Source organism: Corvus hawaiiensis, chromosome 30 (genome assembly GCF_020740725.1).
Source record: "Corvus hawaiiensis isolate bCorHaw1 chromosome 30, bCorHaw1.pri.cur, whole genome shotgun sequence".
Classification (NCBI taxonomy): domain Eukaryota; kingdom Metazoa; phylum Chordata; class Aves; order Passeriformes; family Corvidae; genus Corvus; species Corvus hawaiiensis.
Genome location: NC_063242.1, coordinates 10,413,570 through 10,437,528, shown reverse-complemented (window position 1 = coordinate 10,437,528; position 23,959 = coordinate 10,413,570). Strand labels below are relative to the sequence as shown.

Sequence of the window (23,959 nt, the reverse complement as noted above, 5' to 3'; positions counted from 1 at the left end):
TAAATTTACATGACCTACAGATCCTATTTTTAGAACGTCTTGCGTACCATAACTCATATCTCCTGTGCATCTTCAATCCCACTCTCAATATTGCACTTTTGAAGGAAAGTCCCTTCAAAATTTTGAATTTTGAAGTATTTTGTAGACTCCTTTGAAATAGTAAATATTTAGGTTTTCTTCCTATAATCATTTCCATATTTTGTTTTACAAAATATATAACATTCTAATCAGGTATTGAACATAAATTATTACTTTCCCCTTGTGTAATCTTAAGGATGACCTAAAAAAAAAAGACCTTTTAAAAAATAATACCAACAGGTCCATAACACTATGAGCCTGGAATTGCATTATCTTCATTTTACACAAGCAAACTCAGACACAAAATGCCTAAAAGCTTATTTGCTTAAGAAGTAGAAATCATAGGGCAGAATTACTTGAACTGAATGTGTGAACTCAATTTTGATCCAAAGGTATTAATAAGAATTTGAAGGTCCCTTCCAACCTGGACGGTTTGAATTATGGCTTATTATTCAAGCTAAATTATGCAAGCTACTGTACTTCTGCACTAAAAGTGGCAAGTTAAATCAGTAAATTTACTACAACATTAAATCAGTAAATTCACCAAACCATAATGACTAATCTTGGGGGCTTTCTAAGATGAGTAACAGCTAAGTCTCTAAGGTCTCAATTTCTTTGGAAAACAAAGATAGCAAGATGCACTTACCTTATTTTAGAGACTGAGATTGTACAAAAAACATGACAAGAAGGAGGAAGAGGAGTAAGAAAAGGAAGAGGAGAAAGAGGAGGAAGAAGAGGAAGAGTAGCACACCACTAAATAAGTGTGATAGAATTACAAAATACTCTAGGTTGAAAGCTGCTTCTGGAGGTCATCTGGTCTAACTCTCTAATGAAAGCAGGATCTATTTCAAAATTAGATCAAAATTCAATGTTAGATCATACTCATAGACTGAAGAGCAAAACAACACTGCCTGACATGACTGTGCTACAGGCTGTCATGAAGAAATTTAGCTGTTTTCATACCATCCAGGCACATTTCAAACAGAGGAAAAAATAACTACGGTTGTTTTATTTAAAGAAAAAAAAATACAAACAAACAAATTAACAAAAAACAAAACCAAACAACTCCCCCAAAACAAAACAAAAATCCACACAACTCCCCCCAAAAAACCTCTACATGTAATATCATAAGTACATTTAGAAATTCAAACAAGTTCTTTTTATTAGCTGTGACATAAATTTGTCCATACCAATTTCTGATATCATCACCATATTTGAGAGTGCCATTGGTACAACTTTAAGCATAACCTAAATTCACCTGTTGGGTTTTGACCATTTGGGGTTTTATTTCACTTTGCATTTTATAATGCTTTTAAAATTTGCTATCCTGCATTCTACAGTATCAATCACACTGTGAGAATGTCTTTTATTAGGAAAACTAAAAAGAGAGCTCTAAGGGACAAAAAAAGAATACTAAAAAATGTGGTATTGATACATATTACAGTTATAGCTATGATGAAACTGAAAACATTTACAAGATCAGTAGTTAAGAAACAATAATATCATCAAGCTGTAGTAGCTCATCTGAATGTCTAGCAGACGATAATGTTTATCCTTTTATGAAAACATCATCACATGGTACGTAGTGAAAAATATCAGGATATTAAAAGTGGATTTACTAAAAGTAGGCCAGTTAAACTATTTCTTATTTTCTCAGGTGAGTGAAAAAGAAGATTCTGAACATATCTGTAAGGCAGTTTATTCCAGAAGACAGTCAAGGAAAATATTTTCACTACCCAGACCACATCTTAGACCAAAACTGTGACCAAAATAAAGAAATGGAGAGAGGAAGGGAAATGAAAATTGAATCTTTAGCTCAGAAACTGTGGCAAACACATACCCACAGACATACTTGGACACTGGTAAAAACTGAGATTTGTTGACATCTGTAAATATTAAGTATATTAAATATGGTGGCCCAATTATAACACTAGATATCACAGTACTACACAAGGCCACATGCTTTTTAATTCCATCAGTAACAGATTCTGAGGAATGTTCTGAATTAGTTTTTTTTTCTACAGATGAAAAATGAAGAAAATCTGAACAAAAGCACATCAAATCATTTTCACTGGGATCTAGATGACTGTCATGTTTTTTAAAATCTTCATATTGCTCAACTAGAAGAAATGTGTTGTTTGAAAGACCTTTGGAATTTTGAGTGAGGTGTAAAAAACCAGTATCTATATACTAGTTACCCTTACTCATAAATTAGAAAATACAAACACATTTTTTACAAGGGAAAACACAAATATCAATAGCCACAGAAAGAAAAAAATTGTGTTCTCAATCATCTCACAAACCGTTTCTGTTTCCTGGTCAAAGCAAGTATTCACTTTTAGTGTAGTATCATCAAGATGCTCGTAAAAAAACTTTGTGACATCTAGCTCATTCAGGTTTTGATGGTATGTCTTCAGAATCTGGAAATAATATTAAATCTTTTGCCTGATGATTACTTCCACATGGTTTCTTGGAGTAATTTTACAGTGTCAGTGTAATCATATTAGTCTAACACAAAAGGTGTTACTTTCAAGCTCATGATGCACACGCACCATCTGCCCATGGCAGTATTTGGATCTTTTTAGGATTACTGCAAGGACTACATGAACAACTGAGCTGAACAGAAGTAGATAATGTGTTTAGTTCAGCCACCCCTATACTAAAGTTTCTAAGCTTGCTATAAGATACTGAGTGGTGCTCAATGTTGTAAGAGATGCTCTGGGCAAAATGGTTACATAAATATCTGTGATTTATGGCATGCTGCACACATCACTGATAGCTACGAACTCTCATTTTCACATGTTAGCTTTCTGTCTGTATGTATCATCCTCTGGATTGTTTCCTCAAGCTATTTCCCAGTTTTTTTCTTTGAGTCTTCCATGTGTAAAGAATATAAGTGCACAATGTTGTAGGACCATCCATTTCCTAAGTGTCATCTCTGAAAGACTACTTTTTTTTATTTAAGGTGCACTTCAAGCTGACTATAACTATATAAATCATAGTCTAGCAAAAAAGAACTTCCCTAGTAGACAAACATATTTGAAATGTATCAGTTTATTGCAACGGTTTAAAGTGGAAAAAATAGAATGATAAAAAGGAAAATGAAAAGGAAAATAAGGAAAAAATAAAAGGAGAAAAGAAAATGAAAAATAAACCTGAAATAATGCAGCTTAATGAACACCATCAACTATTTCTGTTTTCACTCAATACTTCTCTTACTTTTCAACTCGTGTTGTTTGTTGTCTCTTTTATTCGACCAGTAGGGGAAAAAAAATTACATACAAAAATCCGATAAATTTTTGTCACAAATACTGTGCATTTATAAACTCTGTGTTTCACTGTACAATTATTTCTTGTTCTGAAGTTTCACATCTAAAATTAGATTTACCAAAGGAGGAGTAAAATAGAGCAAAAGCTGTAAAGTGCTGCTCTGCAGAGAGTGTCTACTCTGTTAAAGATCAGCTTCTCTCTCCATATAATGAAACTTACAACACCATTCCCTTCACAGTGGGGTAGAAAGAGATGAAGACAGGAAGATTTATTTCTTCTCATTTAAAAAGGCTGCATAACACATCTTAATCAAAATAAATGGTGACAAGACTAACAGTAAACACAGTAACACAAGATTCACAGGAACATTGACTTTAAGAAATAAAAGGCTAAAAGGTGTTTCCTCACTCTTCTTTTTGCCTGTTTAGAATTATTTTAAATTAAGAGTAACTACTAATTACTGTAATTTTGTAGGTGAAAAGAAACAGTGATGTATGTACGTGTATGTTAAGGTAACATGTACTGGCTAGTGAATGCCTGATGTTACATCTGAAACACAATTATGTGAATAAAGCAGTGTTGTATAGAAGAAATGTGTTTAAGAAAGTGTACAGTGGGGTTTCAAAAACACTAATTACAAATTTTTCGGTGGGTACTGACAATGCCTTATATCTACTTTCTACTGCAGTTTTGAGAAATTTGGAAATCCTTGGAGGGATCAACTTGTTAAAAGAGTTCTCTGTACATCTGATATGCTTTGAATATTTCACAAACCATTTTAAGATGTCAAAAGTCTATGTCAAGAGGAGAATGCAGTTAAGAAAGGACATTGCAATTGAGATGTCTTAAAATATTTTAAACTTAATGCATAGCTGAGATTGGTTCATTATACACAATGTGTTATTACACAGATGTTTACAGCACAGCCTTGTTATGTGGTGTGCACTGTACCATCTAGAGAGAGAACACCAGCAAAGCATTCCCACATTATCTAATCCCTGAGCAGGCCAGGTCCAATGACAGATATTTTAGATGATGCTTTATCTTTTGTCTCTAGCCTTGATGGATGTTGCTCTGCTTGGGCCAGCTGAAACGAAAAGGAAAGGACAAGATGATAACAGCTTGCTCAGTGGCGCATCACAACACATCAGTGTGGCGCTGTCCCACTTGTTACCCATGTTCTGCCTGCATGGAGCTGCTCAGAGTAAAGTAGATGCAGGAAATAAGAAATGTCAGTGCTCTCCATAGACCTATTGAAAAGATGTGTGGCTGGAAACCCCACCAGATGGAGAAGATTAAAGCAGAGTGATGAATGCCTTAGGAGGGAAAAGATATACCTTGGGAGAGGGTATTGATCACTGGTAATGATCTGTGATGGTAGAATGAGATAGGGTAGGTTGTGAAATAGAAAAAATATACAAGGATTTCAGGGTGAAAAAGTACAGTTTCAAGTAACTGAAATGTGAAAGAGAAGCCAGGATTTAACAATTTGAAGAATAATTAGAATACAGAGATTTCATCAGGAAAAAAAAAAAAAAAAGACATGACAGATTCTGTTCTGGTTTTGTTAAGGTGTTGTCTTGGGGTGACCTTATGATGTGTATCCCATATTGCTGCCTATGCCCAGAAATTCCTTCCTGTGCCTTTCTATGCCTCTAAACTGAGCCTGAGAGGAGGAAGGAAAAAACTGAGCAAAACTTTTTCAAAGCAGTTTGCAGCTTGTTCAAGGTCACACACAGATAGCAATTTGTTTCCCAGCTGCGGCAGGGGAGGGAGGAAGCACCCGGATTGCTGCTCCCAGGACAGTTTTTTGGCCAGTGGTTCAGCTGCTTTTTCTCCAGAGAGAGACTGAGAGTTGAATTTTCCCTTCTCTGGAATTTCAGATTTTCTCCCTTTTCTACTGGACTGCTTGATTGCTTTAACATCAGAGCACATCAGGAGGACCTTCCACCGGGCACAGAGGGCCTGGCCCTGGGCCAAGCCCCAGCTCCAAGGAGACCAAAGGGAGGACTCGAACGCTTTCCCAGGTTTTTCCTCCACAGCGAAAGATTTTACCATTTAACATTATTTGCCTTTCCCGTGTGTTTGTTAAATAAATAGTTTTATCATCTTCACTTTCCTTCGAGGAAAATTTATTTTTTCCCGAACCTGGTGGGGGAGGGATGGTTGTGCTTTCTCTCAGAGGATATATTTCTAAATTTGGCCAAACCGGAACAGGTGTGTTGGTGGACCATATGTGAGGAAACTGTATCAGTAGTCCTTTCCTCGGTCTATTCTAGTTTTGTTGGTATACTCTACTACTATTGGTTTGCAGCACTTTATACTTCGTGACATATTGGAGTTGGTCTCTTTTAAGCTTAGCATTATTGTGGCTGATTACATATAGAGATATATATGTATGTATGTATACATAAAATATGTAAGTCACAACAACAGAAAAAGGTTGCTAACAAATAGATGTAATTTCTGGATTTTTGTCATATTTTTTACATTAGGCTTGGCAAATACAAATAACTGCAGTATTGGAAATATTTCTGACATGTACAAGCAATGACATTTCTCAGAGATGAGAGATAAAGGAGATTTCATAGCCTAATCTTCTCATGTCAAGCTGTTCAGAAAAGAAGAATCCGTATGAAAATATAATTTGACACATAAAGTGTTCCTACCATGTTCCTGAGGAGAGGAAACATTGTTTCTTCTATGGCTAAATTTTCCTATCAAAAGTAAAAAAGATGTGCAACACATATATGAAAAAAAGACTAATGGACTTATATCACAGAACTGATCTCAGTACAGAAGTAAAGTTAGTTTAAACCTTTCAAGGGGTCACTCTGTGAAACAAATATCAATATAACAGGATTTTCACAGGCTCTTATGAGAACAAGTAAACCAGATATATCTACATGACTTTAAAACAGCGGGAGTGCACACTTCTCTCCAAAACACTACTGGGCCTGCATAGTGTCTTAGGTTACAATGTAAGATGTAACCAAAAGTATGTATTCTATCACCAGCTGTTGAAACCAGGTGGGGCAATGTTCTTTATCTCTTCTGTGACACATCCCTGATAACTCCCTCTGGAGGCTATCTCTGCTGATGGGCCATCCAGCCTCACTGCATGGCTCATAAAATTACATCATCCCATTGTGAGATGCTCTGCCCAGGGGGAGGAACCAAGCATTGCTACCTGGATATAATCTGAGGTTTGGAACACCACAGCCAGCCTCACCTACTGGATTCCCAGAGGACAAGAGCTACAAAACCACCGCTGGACCTCCAGAGGAGGACCAGACCCTTCTACAGGGTCACTGTTTCAACACAACCACATCTATCACCTCAAGAGGACTGCAGCCTCCATTTAATCAGGCTGCTACCACCACCCTGCCCAACAGGGTGTCAGGTTGCATCCTGACTCTGTCAGTGTTTCTGTACTACTGCTTTTATTTTTAATTTTCCTATTAAACTGTAGTTCTCACAATTTTGATTTTGAGTCTCTCACTGGTTTGCTTTCAAACTAGTACACAGTTTGCAAATGCTCAGAGAAACAGAGTTTGTAGCTCAGGCTTCAACTATGCACCTTTTTACTGTTTATACATTGGTTAGCTGACTAAAATAGATAGGTCTGGTTTGGTATTTGGGTTTGGTTTTGCTTTTGCTTTCTGTTTTGTTTTGGGTTGGGTTTTTTTTTGTTTGGTGTGGTTTGGTTAGGTTTTGTTTGGGGAGTTTTGTTGTTTTGTTTTGTTTCCTTTTGGTTTTGTTTGATCTGGTTTTTAATGAACTCTTGTAATGTGGGGGAGATGATACAAGAAGAGGGAAGCATACTGCAAAACATTGGAAACAGATTTTCAAAATAACCACAGTGAAGCACTTGTCTTCTTAATTAATAACTTTATTTACTGTCATAGACCAAAGGTTATTTACAATTGGCTCTGTACATAATGCAGATAAAATCTATGGATGTCTCAAAAGTAATAAGCTCATTACTTCAGTGCACATGGGATAATTATGCTCACAGAAGTTACTTTGATTTTATGTCAAGCAACCCTGCAAAATGTCCAAAATATATCCAGAGGAAAAATTGGAAATAAACAAAGAAAGGACTCAAAAAGAGAAAAAGATCATTGTATTTTCTTTGATGAAAAAAACTTCATTCTCAGAAATGAATAATTATCTTCCTGCTTTTAGAGCTCTGAGATATGAAGTCCTTTCTCCTGCAATGATTCTGATATAGACAAAGAACTGGTAGAAAAATAGTATTCAGACACTAAGTTCTATTGCACATTAAGTTTTGATTAAATTAGCTTAATAACAAAAATATTAATTTCAACACTAATATTGATCAGTGAACAGTCTGCTGTGTCCTGTGATTTAACCATAAAGCTATACTGTATTTTCATCCTTCATATTTAGATGAGGGTAAAATCAAGGATTTGAAGAAGTGATTGGAACTGTAAATGCGTTTTTATCTCCTTTTGGGTGGTTATCATTCCTTCCCTTTAAAAATGAGGCTTCATTTTTGCATACCCTCTATCCTTTTACATTTGTATATGCTTCATATTCAGTTTCTGAATTATAATTTTCCTAAAACTCTTTTGATTTTGGAAGCCTTACACATTTGTAATGCTGTAGAAGACTGTTAGGAAGGATACATAAACACATTGATGGGGAAATCTTCAGAGTAATACATTTCAAGATAATAAGATTAGGTAGGATTAGATTAGAGAAGAATTCTTGGCACTAATATAGAAAAAGAACTGCTATCCTCTTCTTTAGAGAGTCACCTTCTATTTGCCAGAATAATTTTATATAGCTCAATCCGATATTTTAGTGCTTTTCCTAATATTTTCTACTAAATTTATTTTTACCTTAAAGCATTGCAAGAATTGGAAACCCCATGAAAAAAAAAGGTGTAGGGATAGAAATAATTTTTAAAAAGCATGTATCTACAACTGAGATAAAATGACAATGTAAAAGAATAATAAATGATACTTTGTTTTTTAACAAGTACAGAGGACACAGTTAGTATTTTTAAAAGTAGTATCTCTGTTCATTTTCATTCAGACCAGTAGAAAAAAAGATATTGCATGCTTTAAATTCCGTGACTCAGACCTGATTGAATAAACTTGTTGTAGAAAAATCCATACACATAAGAATTGTTTCTGTGGGTATGGAATTGTTGTAAATAAGGATATGCATAAGTACCAAGTTTGTGCAGTTTCACAGAGGGTTTATAAGCATCATTAAAAATCCATGATAGCTTTTTGGTTGTTTTGTTTCTCATGACCTCTATTTAAATAGAACTTTTATTCTCTGAGATGAAGCTTAATAACAAGAAAACCAACAAAAGCTCTCCAAGGATTGGATGGGCTCAGGAAGTAGAAATGGTACTTTCACAAGCTCAGACCTCAATCTATGTCACTTGAGTCATCAAGTGAGCCATAATATACAAGAGACTACACAAATACCTGCAACTTTCAATGTAGTTTAAACTAGTCTGCTCAATAAAACTCAAATTTACTCTTGAATTTCCAGACTTCTACATCACTTGCTCTGAACTACATTTGCTCAATTGCCACACATTGGGGATTTCAATATATACTGTCCATTTCTTGGTATGAAAGTAGCCTGTGATTCCATTTTCACCCTATTTTAGGCATTCTGAAAAAAGAAAATAATATAAACAAAAATTATATTCATACATCTTAAGGCAGCTGTCATATCAAATAGCCAAGAGAAAATCCAAGGATAAGTAATATAGTTAGGCCTTAAGGCTAGAGAAAGGTCTCCCACCTTGTCTTATTTATGTGTGTCAACAGAGCTTGTGGTAACAGAAGGCTAAAAGCAGTGTTGGTGTACTTACTGTTGCTAATCAATTCAGTCTAAGTGGGATAATGAGATAACAGGAACTCATTGAGAAATTCTTTATACTCATAATTTTCTGTTCTGCTTACTTATGCCTCTTTGTTTCTACCAGCTGTCTCCCCATCAATATAATCCCATTTCATAGAATAACTTCCTGTAGTTTGCATACATCACTAAGTATTGTGCAGTATATATTACTATACAGTGCAGTCAGAGAGGAGAAAACATGAGCCACCATTAATACTGCAGATAAAGGAATACCTGATACTGTGAGTAGTGATTTTCAAAGCATGGATAAGGTCTCAGATAGCTGCAGGTGGAATTTGTGGTTCAGACTAACTCTATTTTGATATAGGAAGAATTTTTTTTTTACTCTAAATCATATATATTTTGCCATTAAATGCAAATTTATCAAAACTTTCTGTTGAGATTTGAAAAAATTGTAATACATTAAAACCTTTTTGCTGTTATATTTTAAAAGCTTGCTCAAACTTGATACTCAGGACACCTACTTGCCCTGTTGAAAACAAATACATTTCACTATTTTCTTTCTCCAAAATGAGGACCTGGAGGTTACCACATAGGTAGAGAAGAACATCCTTTGATGTGAATGAGACTTTCTACATGTATTTGAAGGCAGAATTTTTCGCCGGTAGTAAATATTTCTGTAGTACAAAAATAAAATGGATAACATGTTCAAAGAGCAAAAAGGTTAGGTGAAGAAAAAGAGCAAAAGCTATAATAGTTTCCAGATTCCGCTGTGGCACAGGAGTTTATTTCTTTTGTATCTGACCTCACTGACAAGATCCAAGACTTAAAATTCTGAAAATTGGGCAGAGCCAAAAAAAAAGTATCTACAGTTTACACTTTTTAATCTTAAAAGAAGCATGAAATCATATCAAGCTAAAATAAACAACAAGAGATGCTCTTCTTGCACTGACCTGTTGCAGGATATGGTACCCAATGATGGCAGAAAAAACATTCAGATCTGGGTACACACTGTAACAATATTCTAGTTTTAAGAGGCATTCCCACAAATCTCAAAAATGTTAAAAGTTTTCAGTGAGTGTTTCTATATCTCACAATAGAGTGTGAAACAAAAAAAAAAAGTATTCAAACAATTTTAAATGTCATTGAACTTTTTTTCTAAAACTTCATTATAACAAATTCTACAAACTGTTTTTTATTACAAAATATGTCATATGAAAAGCTCTTTCTGAGCCATGGTCCTCCTCTAAATTACTAAAAAGTCACTGATGCGCGATTTATTGGTTACAGTATAATATCTCACTTCTACCATTCTTTCTTATGAAGGACTTAATAATATCTACAGACGATGATAAGAAAAGCTAAATATACCCCTTGGGAAAAAAAGAGGAAGAGAAACATATATAAGCACAAAATAAAAATTACTTTTCACAGTTCTTTATACACTCTATATTGGTTGTGAAATCTAATTTGTAACAATGGAACCAAAATATATTACTAATTGAATATTATTTTAGGTGTAGCTATAACTACCCTCTCTCAGCCTCCCAGCCATTTCAGAAAATAAATGTACAGCTGTGTTTATCACAAAATAGAAATGAAAGGTTTATTCAACGGTAATTTTTCCCTATCTAGGATAACTCAGCATTTATTATAATGATACTCAAAGCAGGAATATTTTACAAGTCCTACACTTTCATATCCTATGATTGCATTAGTTTTCCCACAGAAATAAGACTAGATGATCAGTAACATCTGGAGAAACTGGTGCCCATAGCTATTAGATGTTGGAAACTGTGGACCAAACTCCACTCCATTCTCTACTACAATCCTATTTTCCAAGTATCACATATGAAGACTTGGACTTGTCATGCCCGTCCACCTGCCTGCGGAGAAAATCAACAAACCAAACAAAAAGGGAGAGAGAAAGAAAACAAGAAGGAAGGAAGACATGTCTGGCATACAATATTAGAATGAAGAAACACAATTATAGAAAAAAGCATACTGTGTAAGGGAGGAGGTGTGAAATTCAACTGTGTAACTGTATGGATTACAGTTTGCAATGAGTACCTGATCCACCTCTAAGCTTTCTGTGGCTTTTTGTTTGGTTGTTTGGTTGGGGTTGTTTGTTAGGTTGGTTTGGGGGAGTTTTTTGGATGCTGCAATCATGTTTTGCCTGCATAATAATAGATCCAGAGGAGGAACATCCTAATATGACAGTCATGTGTTTTGATATCAGACAGTGAACATGACAACATTTCTTCTTTAATTACCATCAAATATTCACCTAATGAACGTGTTTTAAGGACCAGATGTGAGCAGAACAAACCTTGCAACAGCATTTTAAAAAATACATTGAAAGCAAATTTAATATATAAAAGGATCTTTCTGAAAGAAAATTAGGATTATTTCCATTTGCAATGATGCCAGCTTATGCAGCTTTCTAGTATGATATCTCCACCTTTCATTTTATTCCCTAACATGCTGAAAATATCCCCAGACTTTTAGAATTAGTTACAAAGGCACATTTGGCAGACTCACCACCTTAGATAGCATAAATTTTAATCTGATTCTGTAACCAAGAGAATCTTTTAATAAAGAGATTAAAATATTTAATTTTTATTCTTTGTGCTCAAGAGGACAATGTTTGACCCTGATGACTAACTGAAAGCTAAATTTTACAGCATTATACTGGATACTAATTAAATGAGTTGGGACACTTTTCCAGCAATGCAATAGTTAACAAAAAAATCCTCCGTATTAAAAAAACCAAAAAAATGGAAGGACTAAAGGAAATGGACAATGAAAAACACCCAAAAGTGCCTACGTAAAATCATCAGAAATTAAGTGGGAGATCATAACAGAATTAGATTAAAAATAAAGAGGATTATAATTTAATTAAATTGGTTTGTGGCAGAGTTACAGATCATTAGATTTTTTTTTTGTTTCTTTGTTTTTGTAATATCCTATTTTGAGATAAGAGAGTTTTTCAGCAGGAACCGGAGTTGTTTACAAAGATGATGCAAAATTGTGTCTTTGCAGTCAACAACAGTTACTTGATTTGCAGCAGCCTTAACTAACATCCTCAGTCCTGAACTCTATTCCTCTAATAAACACACCTTGATGTAAATTGACAATATCCTCCCAAATAAAGCCCAATTTTTGCACCATGAGACTGTGTAAATGAATTATACTGCTTTAATGACATCCATACTAAGATCTAAATCTGATGCTTACCCAGAGTAAAAATATTTTACAGTCTGTGCTAGAATATCTAATAACACTTCCCTGTGTGTGTATGCAAATTTCATTTGTTTTTCTGACAGAGAACAATATCTGGCTTGGGAAAAAAAAAAAAACAAAACCAAAACCAAAACCTTGATAGTTCTTCCATTGCTCTTTTCTTTCTTTAACCAGCCCTGCATTTCTTGCATCATGCTTATAATGATGTGGTGAAACTCCTTGCTTCTAAGATTACATTTGCTCCTACTTAATTATTCCAGGAAAAGTATCCATGGATGGAATAAGCCATGCTAAAACAGTACTGTCATACTCCCCTTGAAGCTCTGACTGTACCAGAAAGGAATATTCGTTTCCATCAGACCAACTGATGGAACATCCAGCTGATCTCATGAGATAGCTACGCAATTGCTAGAGCTGACACAGGACTGTGTGTGAACTCATACTTGAAAGGGAGAGGAGAGTAAAGAGAAGGATGGGCATGAGGAAGAAAAGGACTGGGAGAAAGGAGTGAGCAAGAGTGACCAAGGCTTTAAAGTAGCAATTCACTAATATACTGGCTTATGACAATCGTGTAAAAGCTGAACAAGTTTCAAGGCTTCTAAGCATTACATTTAGGAAAGGGTGTTGGGTTTTCTGCCTTTTGCTCTCTGGATAGTAGGAAAAGACTTTGGCAACACAGTGTGCTGATGAATTCAGTGCTTGATAAACTTTATAAATTTAATTTTTAAATTACCTGATATTTTTTGTCACTAAACACAAGCTATTGCACACCATTAATCACCAAGTTACATCATTTTGTTTTTTCAAGGAAAGGTAGCGAACAAGATGCCCACATGCTTACAAAATTCTTTTACAGTGAACTAAAGCACCCACTTACTTGAATCACAAGCAGATCTGTACATTTTCTATTCTAGTTCTATTATCAGTTTTAATTGCCACATCACCAATATTGAGTATTGCGTAACTCTTTTATTTAAAATTTTGAAGGCATGTTGTTTCACAGGGCTAGTATGAAAAATATATTTTTGAAATTCTTAAAACAGCACATTTAAATCCTTCCAAATTAATCTAAATCACTTTTTTAAAAAAGAAAGAAAAAATGTCCTTAAATAAAGAAAACATGTTCTTTTTTTGTCACACACATACTTGTACCCTTTAAAAATATGAAAAATATTCCTTTCATTTACATCCTTATTCAAACTGTAGGCACTAAAAATTCAAATGAACCCTAATTAGAGTTATTATCATAGAGCTTCAGTAGAACAGTTCTCATCTATGTTAAAGAAGTTTCTAGTTCAAAGGAAAACTCTTTGCAGTGAAAGTCATGCATAATTTTTTTTCTCTTGTCAGAAATCAATCATGGTTTTGTCATCATTAAGGAGAAGAGTTGGCCTTTTTTAAGATAAAGGATGAAAGTACCTGGTCATTAAATACCCCTACTTAATTAAAATACCCCTACTGATAGGCTCCTATTTAAATTTATAAAAAAATTCTTCACCATTCTCCAATTGATATCAATGGGCAACAGACAAAAAATAACACATATAAAGAAAATTAAACAGTGCAAAAGTATAGATATAAATTTCCACACATATCAAGATTTGGTGTGATATACATGACAGAGAAGGCAAGGTGATAATGTAAGTGAAATTCATCACTGTATAAAAACCCCACAGAAATAAACTTCCAACCTATTGTTGACAATGGAAATTCTATAATTCATGTATTAAGCTCAAGAGGCCATGCACACAAGTTTGCCTAAAAATACTGATTTCCTAAAATCCAAATACTTAGTGTGTCACTATGTGCTTTTGGAGCTCATAAAATCGTAAGATAATCCAGGCTGATCAGGTAAACTTTGGGAAGTCTCCAATCTAACCTCCTGCCCACAAGAAAGAGCCTGGCTCTGTCCTCCTAATCACCTTTTCTTTTATATACATAGACAAAAAGACAAAAGTGACCGTGAGGGCCTGTGTTGTTCTTGCTCAACTTTACAAGGTCTCTGTGGGCCTGTGTCTCCAGCCTGCCCAGGACATTCTCTACAGCAGCCCTGCCTCCAGGCTTGTCAGCTGCTGTCCCTTGTTTGTTGTCATACTTAGACTTGGGAAATGTACCAGGGTACCTTCTGCTTCCTCCTACAGGTCACTGATAGAGATAAGAAACAGGCCAACTCCAAGGAGACACTCCAGAGGTGCTCCAGTTGTTACTGACCTCCAAGCAAAGCACCAGTCACCAACCACAGTCCAAACGTGTTTTCATTCATTCTCTATTACTCCCTGAGAGAACAAAGACTGTTACCTCCCAACACAGACTGCTGTGGGAGACCATGTCCAAAGCTTTTTTAAAGTCAAGAGGAAAAAACTTTTAAGATCTAATTCTTACCCATAGGCTTTTTTCCTCTCATCTCACATCAGAGCAATGAAACATTAGACAGAACCTATTAGCTGTTGCTGTACACAGCTAGAAAATAATAGAGAAAGCTCTTTCAACAGAATATTTTTTCTGAAATATTAGCACAATACGTTGGTTTTTAACTAGCTAAAGCAGATACCACCTTCTTTTCTTTCTTTGTTTTTCTTAACTTAGGCAGCTTGCACTGAAGCCACCATCCACATAAGCCTTTCCAAACTTTCTGAAAGGAAAAGGCATTTTTTCAGGTGATGTTATTAGTGGCAGTATGAAAGCCTGATAAAATTAAATGATTCACTGAAGTGTATTGAAAAAAACTTATCTCTCTAGGCTTCATTTCCTTTAGACAAACAGGAATCCACTGAGAAAAATTTGGTTTGGATATAGCACCAAAGAATTTTATTAATGTGTTACTTAATCATATTTATCCCACAAATTCTATTTCTTGCCTCTTTCATTATCTTAATTAGTCAAATGGAAACAAAACAGAACAAAATGCAGCATGAGATAAAGACTTCCATGAAACCAAAGAATCTTGAGCTATAAAGACAATTTTTGCCCACTGAAAAACAAACTGACTTCCTTTTTTGTCAATTAGATGATCATGTAATTCCAGCTGTAATTTATGTCCAGGACTCCAGTAAGCAAATTACCTATTCCAATCCGTAATTCAAGGTCTGAAACATCTGGCTGTGGGGTACTTGGGGCCAGTGAATTTAGTCTTAGATTTGACTTAGATACAGAAAATTAGATTACTATCCAAATACTCTTGGTATCTTGCTCTGGAAAATAATTCTGCTTCCCTTATTCATAAATAGTCAATGAAAGAAAAGAGCACACAGAACATACTCAGCAAGTATGTAGAGCTGGTTGGATATAAGCAGGCAATTCCTGTTCATGTTTTATGAAGCAGTCATCGTATCCTGCTTTTTCATACGTCAGGCGAAGGCATCAACAAGAGATGGATGGAAAAATGCACCGCAGGTTCATACAGAACATGGGAATGGACAAAGATGTGCTCTGTGTACAGAGCAGGAAGACTTCACAGCAAGCTGGGAGGTGTCTGTTCTTTCCACCTGTTTTGTCTACTCTTTGAACAGGACAAAAAGGGAGGCTAAATTCAGTTGAGAGGAGACAAAAGTCTAGCTAAAGGAAGTGATGTTTTATCTTTGACTTCTGAGGAATGGGGAGTACATCATTATCTGTCTTCTACAATCTCTAAAACTTTATAAAATTTCTGGTTCTCTGTTTCTTGGTGTCTGTTTCTTTGGGTTTTTGGTATTTTTTTGGATTGGTTGGTTGGGTTTTTTGAGGTGTTCTTTCTTGAGGGGTGTATTTTGTTTTGTTTTCTTTAACTAAATTTGTGATCTAATCTTATCCAAGTCTCTCTCGTTACCTTAGCAAGATAAACACTTTTCTAATTTCAAATACTTTCTTGAACTGCACACAAAAATTAATTGTAGTTTCTTTAGATAGCAGTGATTAAATTGTCAGGCAACAGTTTCAGTGCGGCAGTTTTTCTGACATTCTTCAAAAGGTGGAATTAAATCAAGCATTATCAGGCTAAGAGATCTTTTTATCTTCTCACTCAGTGTTACCTTTCAGTCTGTAGCCTACAATATGGATGCTGAGTAGTCTTCCATAGCGCTTTTGCACCCATGAATCTTGTAGCCTACAATGCAACTACTGTTTTAGGCATGAAAGTATAAAGTTTCTTTGTTTTGAAAATGAAGCACAAATTTGTAAAGTTTACAGTTTTCAGTGATTGTGGTCAAAGACACCAGGCACAGCCTGATTTCAGAAACATTTTATAAATACGGAGTAATTCTACAAATATAATTCTAGACTTACCCCATGGCAAAAAGGAAAACATAAGCCATTGACCTGTATTCCCATAATCAATATATCACTGACAACATTTCCAATTAATTATATGTATATATATACCCAAACTGGTTGCAAAGAATTTTAGGTTCATGTCTAGTCTGACTAGATGCACTGAACAAACCAAATCTTGAGGTCCAAAGGAAGAGCTGTTTAGACATCGCTAACCCATTGCTATAAAAGCTTGAAGTAAATGAGAATTTATATGTAAGATCATTTTACTAATAAATAAACAATCTGCAAGGGTATGTGGGAGAATAATATCTGCTCTTTTAAGGGTATCTGGACAAAGGAGCCATAAACTAGAATTTACAGAGGCAAACCTGAGTGACAATTGATAAGGAAAGTCATGATAAGAATAAACCCAGCCAATCACCCTAATTGGTGTGGAGGTGAGGTTTTGTTTTTCTTCCGTATGATTGTCTGAGTAATGACCTTGCAAAATTGGGATGATAAGGGAGAGAGACAAACAGATATAAAACCTGAACAATTACCCTTAATGGAGACAATAAGCAGAAATGTACCTGTTAATTCACACTAATTGATGGGCTACCAAGAAACTGCAGGCCATCTGAGTCTTTGCAAATGGTAAGGAGACAAAGAGGATACTGCAGGTGGGGAGGGCAGAGGAACTATGCCAACTGATGAATCAATGTGCAAGTGAAGGTAATCTGGGAGGGGGAGTAGACAGAAAAGGGTATAAAAGGGGCCAGCTTCATGTAGAATGAGACAAGTCAGTACACTTGTCTGCGCCTGATCACCAGTCTATCCAATAATCTCATCAATTCTTTTCTCAGTTCTCTCACTGCATGATCTCAGTCTCTATCCCATGTGTATGTGTGCCCTGCATGCACAGCTGGTGGACCCTGATCAGACTGAGTGTCAGGTACTGGAGCCAGACTGGGGTACAGGCACCCCTGGCCCGTGGCGTCAGCTACTGCAGCAAGTGGGGTCTTAGCAACAGCTACTGAAATGAACTGGGATCTCTAACTTCCAGCTGCAGGGACTGGAATGGAGTGTGTGTTCCCAAATCCTGCTTCTGGGAGGACTGGTGTGAGTGAGGGTTTCTGCACGGGCAGCTGGAGCAGGACCATGGGGCACAGCCTATGTGCCGGCTGCCAGCCGCTGGGGGCTGAGAAGTGTTTGTCTCTTACTCAAACCAGGTGAGTGTGCACTTCTGTGTGATTGTGTCTGGAGAACTTCCACTCAAATTTTAAACTGGACTCCACAGCAAGTAAAGGACCCTTTGTTTTAGGCCAGGGTAATGGGTTAACAGGAGGTCCATGTGCTGCAGGGGACTTGAGAATGTGGAGCTCATGAGAGATAAATTTGCCAGCGAGCATTGAACTGCACCAGCTGGTGAGTCAGGGACTGTGAAGCAGGTAAGGAGCCACTATCTGGGCAGGTGTGCCAGGCAGACAGAGTGTCCATGGTGGTACTGGAGGGACCTGTCTGTCTGTGTGTGCTTGTTAACTTGGAGAGCGTCAAAGAGAGTGGCAGGTAGAGAGGAGGGTGGGGCTGTGCTTCTATCACTTAGAGCAGTTAATTTGATGACTCAAAAGGACTCCATAATGGCTGTTCCCAACATCCTGAACACACTCAAAAAGTTTGGAATTAACAAATATCAGTGTGAAGATGTACTCTCTGAAGTATATGGTACAGAGAGATCATAAAATTACCTAAGCTTTCCACACTTGAAAGTATTTCCTGTTATTTTGAGTGCTCTTGCAGAGAGGTTTTAGCAGTAACAAAACACAGTAGATAGGAGGAAAGAAAAGAAATGTGAGCAGCAGCATTTTCTCAGTGGTACCAAGAAAGCACTATGTTTTCAGAGTCTTCCTTCCTAGTTCTATGTGTAATTCAGTTAATGTTTCTGCTAGCTCCTGGACAGCAGGAAGTACAAGTGCCTGAGAACATTTATTTTAAACATTAAACACGGTATTAGCTGCATTAATCAGACACATGCTAGCATGAGGAGAGGGAGTGGAAGGGAGGCATGAAAGTTTCCAACATCTTTGATTGTGTTACAGCTAAAGAAACCTTGAAATATTTTATCCTCTGGCCTTACACTCTTCTGTCTCTTCATCTGTTATCTCACTGACAGCCTCTTTGAATCATCACTCTTAGCAGTCTCCTATTTTAATGCCCATCTCTCATTAGGTAGTAGACTGTTTTCCTCTTTGTCAGACTATGAGTACAACTGAAAACTGTTCATTTTTTTTTAAATAAGCTTTTCCAACAACACAACATGGAATTTAACTGTCTACCATTTTTCAAGTAAATATCATTAAAAAATTAAAACATTTTTTCATTATAGAAATGGAATTTTTTTCTTTAGAACCAGAGTTCAGTCACTGCACAGTGTGTTCCTTTGCCTTTGACATTTAGCAGCATGACTGATTGATAACTTAGCATTACTTAGGTACGAGATTAATCTCCAAGTAGATTCAAGAGAAGGAAAAAAGAGACATTGAAATTTTGCCTTTATACTTGAACTGCTGTAAATTAGAAAAGTAAAAAATGTAATTCATCAATTTTTATGCATTGACAGACAGCAGCATTTCTTTACAAATACTAAGAGAAGGAATAAGAAATCTTTAAGCCAAAACTTAATACAAATATTTAATTTGTATATAAAATATCTACAACATTCCTCATAATTTTTGAAAAATGCCCTGCCATCTAAAGAAAAATTAATTAGTATATGGGAACAACCATTAGCGTCTCACGTAGCATAGGAAATTCAGAAAAAATAACAGTTATATTATCCAAAGTGTATGTAGCAAATTTAAAATAATTCCACATTAAAAGAATTCTTAGCTGTTACAAGAAAAAAAAAAAAAGTACATTTAACCATATCAGAAAACCATTTGAGAAGTTTTACTTGCATTTGAAAGGGCAGAAATGGAGACACTTCTGTGGGCTATGCCTGTATCTCAAAACTGCTTGGAAAAAAACCACACCACCAAAATGCCCACACTATCACAGAGGCTATAGTAGTCATGACATGCTATATGCCAATCCACTGGCATAGATAATGTTTCCTGGGACAGGAGTTGACAGGCAGTATATCAAACTTGGGCCAGCATCAAGCTTTCTTGGACATAGTTAAATTACTATTAAAATTTATTTTCAGTGTTCGAGTGCACCACCAGCTCCAGCAGAGGACCATGACTGGACTCTCTGACTTTTATGTCTTCACCACCCTCATTCAGAGGATTTTGAAGGACTTCTCAATTAGCGGATCCCCATTTTGTCCCTTTTTCCCTCTTGGATGATGCAACACATTCAAGAATCAGAGTGACACCCTAAGTATATACTTCTGGAATATCCCTTCACATAAATAAAATCAGTCTTTAAATTATAAAAGAGCAATAGATTTTCCACTTAAATTGCAATTTAAAGACTAGTCTGTTCTTGACACAGGAGCAGGACAATGGATGAAATATCGTGTTAGTCTGCAAAGAGTATTTTCTAAATTTTGTTTTCGTCACAGTATAGCACTGCAGAAAACCAGCAAATTAAATAATTTTAAATTAAAATACAATGTAATATAATATAATATAATACAATATAATATAATATGGAGAACAAACTGATTAAAGAAATTCAATTCCCTGATTAAGACTTTAGAAAAAAAAATCTAGAAAACAAACATATCTTAGAATGAAAAGCAAGCAGTAAGTGAATGTAATTACATTCTTCAGCTGAATTCTCCATATATTAATATATTTTTACACAAAGTAAATACTTTCAGACCCAAGGACTTGTCATCTAGTTATACAAAATTCTACCTATTAATATCATTGTAGATGAAAATGTGCTTGCTAAGTGAGCTATTGTTTAAAACAAAAAATCCAAAGGAGCTGCTTTGTTGTATCTTTCGAAAGGATGTTTCATTGTTTACAAGCAACGAATACTGAGTCATAAAGCATTAGTAATGACTCAGAATGTCTTGATGCCTCATCTTATTTTCTTAACTATAAACCAATTCGGAAAATTTTGCCAGAACATTAGATGTGATCCACTGAGTTAAGAACATATTGTATTATCTCTTTTGAGAACTGGAATACATGTTTGGTTAGTAAAAGTAATTTGCTCCCATTTCCAAACACGTAATTGAATATAATTAGAACATAACTATCTCCTGTTTATAAGCATATGAAAACTATATTAAAATTCCTAATTAACTCTGAAAATTCGAGAGCCAGAAAATGCCAGAATTATAGTCTACCTTAAAGTGCTTTATGTTTTATGGTGTAAGTTTCACATCATGAACTGAATACTGTCACCAACATACTGCCCTCAATTAATTCAGTTCCTGAGATGGATGGTATTCACTGACTGTGGAGCTATTCAGTGCTGGAGTTTTGGGTTTTCTTATTAGTGTTGGGGGTTATTTTCTCATTCACTGTGTGGATCAATGCATTATTAACTGCACATTATCCAAATTATATTAATTTTGTCGTGGGCTTTTCTGTGGTTTTCCTATCGCATCATTTATCACCACAATTCCCATCTGAGACAAAAATTACTTGAGATCATTATTAAAGCTATTTAATGGATCAGAGGTGGGCATAGACAAATTTATGCTAAAATCATTGAACGTGACTATGCATTTGAGCCACCTAATTTTTTAAAAGTTCTCAACAACTTTAAGAGGCTTCTCATGTTCCTAGCACGAATGCTAAAATAGTTCAATTATTCATGCTTTCCAGAACCCAAGTTCCATCAACAGAGATATGCAAGACATCATTGACTTGCTGCAGGCACTTTGTTTATGGAATTTTCCTAGCACCACACAGCAAATTCACAGCCACAGAACCCAAGTGCTGCTCAACTGTCATGGACAAAAGTTTCTTAAATTCCGTAAGTGACATTTCTGAACAGACTGAACAACACTCTTCTCACAGTGCCCCAATTTACTACAACCTCTGGTTTATGACTTAGGAAAATTAGTTTTATTGCCAATCAAATCAGAGTAGGGTAATGAGAAATAAACCTTAAAGAACACCTTCCCCCAACCTCTGCTTACTTCTGGGGCTCAATTTCACCCCTGATTTTCTCAACTTCCTCCCACCAAGCAGCACAAGGGGTTGCAATCAGTTCATTGCATTTGTCTCTGCCAGTCTGTTATGATCCAGTTTTAAGGTTCTTAGAAATGCCTCTGCCTGAATTAAGGTGCAAACGAGACCACATGCCAGTGACAATAGTAAGGGTTTTATTTGATGGTAAATATGAGAGAGAGAAAGAGAGAGAAAGAAAGAAGTAGAAAATAGGTGGGGGGGACAGAAAGAATGACAGGGACAGAATAAGGAAAATATCACCACTCCATGGATCCCAGGGATGTTTGTTGATCCTCTCCAGCTGGTCTTCTTGGTGGTGAAGGTCTCCCCCCAAAAGCACAGAATCCGATGGGTTTATATGCCCTTGAGCCAGGTAGCAATGTCCAGGCATGTCCCCCTGGGGTGGGGGTCAGTCTCTCACAGCAGACTCTGGGTCTGTTGCACCATGTGCAGTCCTGTGGGGCCAAGCCTCTCACGTGAAAGTCCCGTGGATGTGGCCTGTGGGGGTTCCACAGCTGGGCCACTTTGTGTAATGGAGGATGGGTGTTCATTGCCTCTCACCAGAGGTTGCACCATGCACCCAAAACCTCCTCCTCCCCCCTCGGTTGCGGGGAGTCTGTGTAAACCTGGCTTCTGTGAGCTGTGCTCTCCCCCACCCCAAACTCAGCCGGGGATAGCTGCAGCTGGTGGCTTTGGCCTTTTGTGGATGCAAACCTTTCCCTCAGCCCGAGATGATTGAACAATGCTTTATCTAGTCAACAGTTTGACTTTCAGTTCAAAGTCCCACCTTCAGGGAAACTTCTTCGGTTGTAGCTTCTTTATCAAGAGAAAAACTTTATATCAATGTTTGAGGCATGAACTATCTTCAGTCTCTGACACACTCCTTCCTCCTTGGGATAAGGACTCCTAACACACTTCCCCTGCCCCAGTGTGGAGTTCCTCCGTGAACTTCTCCAATGCGAGCCCTTCCCACAGGCTGCAATTTTTCACTAATTGCTCCAGCATGGATCCTTCTGCTGGAATACATATTTGGTTACTACAAGTAATTTGCTCCCATTCCCAAACATGTAATTGAATATTATTAGAACATAACTATCTCCTTTTTATAAGCACATGAAAACTATATTAAAATTCCTAATTAACTCTGAAAATTCCGGAGCCAAAAAATGTCAGAATTACAGTCTCCCAGTCTTCTGCTGGACAGGGGAGAAGCTTCTGGCAGCTTCTCACAAAAGCCATCCCTGTAGCAACCTCTACTCTACTACCTGGCACTATCACTTACTCAACTATGGTAGGACATGTGGATTCATAGGGTAACAAGTAATGTGACAGTTTCCTGCTTTCAATGTCTGTATTTGATGTATATGAAGCTCGACAGCTGAGAGAAAAAAAAGAAAAGGAAGGTGTTTTGGGGTGACTTTATGATGTCGTATCCCCTATCATCGCTCTATGCCCCAACATGATTCCTGTGCCTTTCTGTGTCTTTAAAACTGGGTGCAAGAGAAAGAAAAAAAGTCAGACAAACTTTTCAAAGCTGTTTGTGCTCCAAGGTCACTCTATCTTCTCTGTGTGCTTCTGCGGCAGCAAGCACGGAGGAAGCACCCTTTTCCTGCTTTTCAGCCAGCTTTCAGCTCTGTTTATCTGGAGAGAGATGGAGCATTAAATATTTTTTTCTCCCTGAGACTTTGGCTTCTTCTCTTCTGGACTGTTCAACAATACCAGAACATACTGGGAGACCCTACACCACTGGCCTGGAGCAGGGCCTATGCCGACCCAGCTCCGAAGAGGAGAGAGAGAGACTACGTCCAAAGAAAGGCCTCTAAAATCTTATCAGGTTTCTCTCCCCAGTGAGAGGTTTTATTATTTAGCATTATTATTCTTTTCCCATTGTGCATTGTGTCTGTTAAAGAAATAGTTTTTTCCTTTCACTTTCCTTGGAGGAAAATTTTTTTTTTCCCAAACCTGGTGGGGGAGGGATGGTTGAAACCTGCCTTCTATCAGAGGACATTCATCTTTGGACATTCCTCCTAATTTGTCTCAAACCAGGAGAGAAGGCCATAATCCAAGTCCTCAGTCTGCTTTCTGGATATTGCTGTGGTTCACTCCTTTCAGAGCCTGCTGGCTTTCCAACACTAAAACACACATACACACATGAT

At 36.5% G+C, this 23,959-nt stretch overlaps 1 long non-coding RNA gene across 4 annotated transcripts; it reads left to right on the top strand.

Moving 5' to 3' along the window:
- The first annotated feature begins 11,535 nt into the window (after nt 1-11,535).
- LOC125318649 lies at nt 11,536-23,705 on the top strand. 4 transcript variants are annotated; one of them, XR_007200465.1, is made up of 4 exons: nt 11,536-17,129; nt 17,535-17,900; nt 21,456-21,606; nt 23,388-23,705. It is a non-coding gene; the product is annotated as an uncharacterized LOC125318649 (long non-coding RNA). The 4 variants fall into 4 exon arrangements; XR_007200467.1 differs by having other exon boundaries at nt 11,536-17,325; nt 17,735-17,900; XR_007200466.1 differs by having other exon boundaries at nt 11,536-17,623; nt 17,735-17,900.
- Nucleotides 23,706-23,959: the final 254 nt, after the last annotated feature.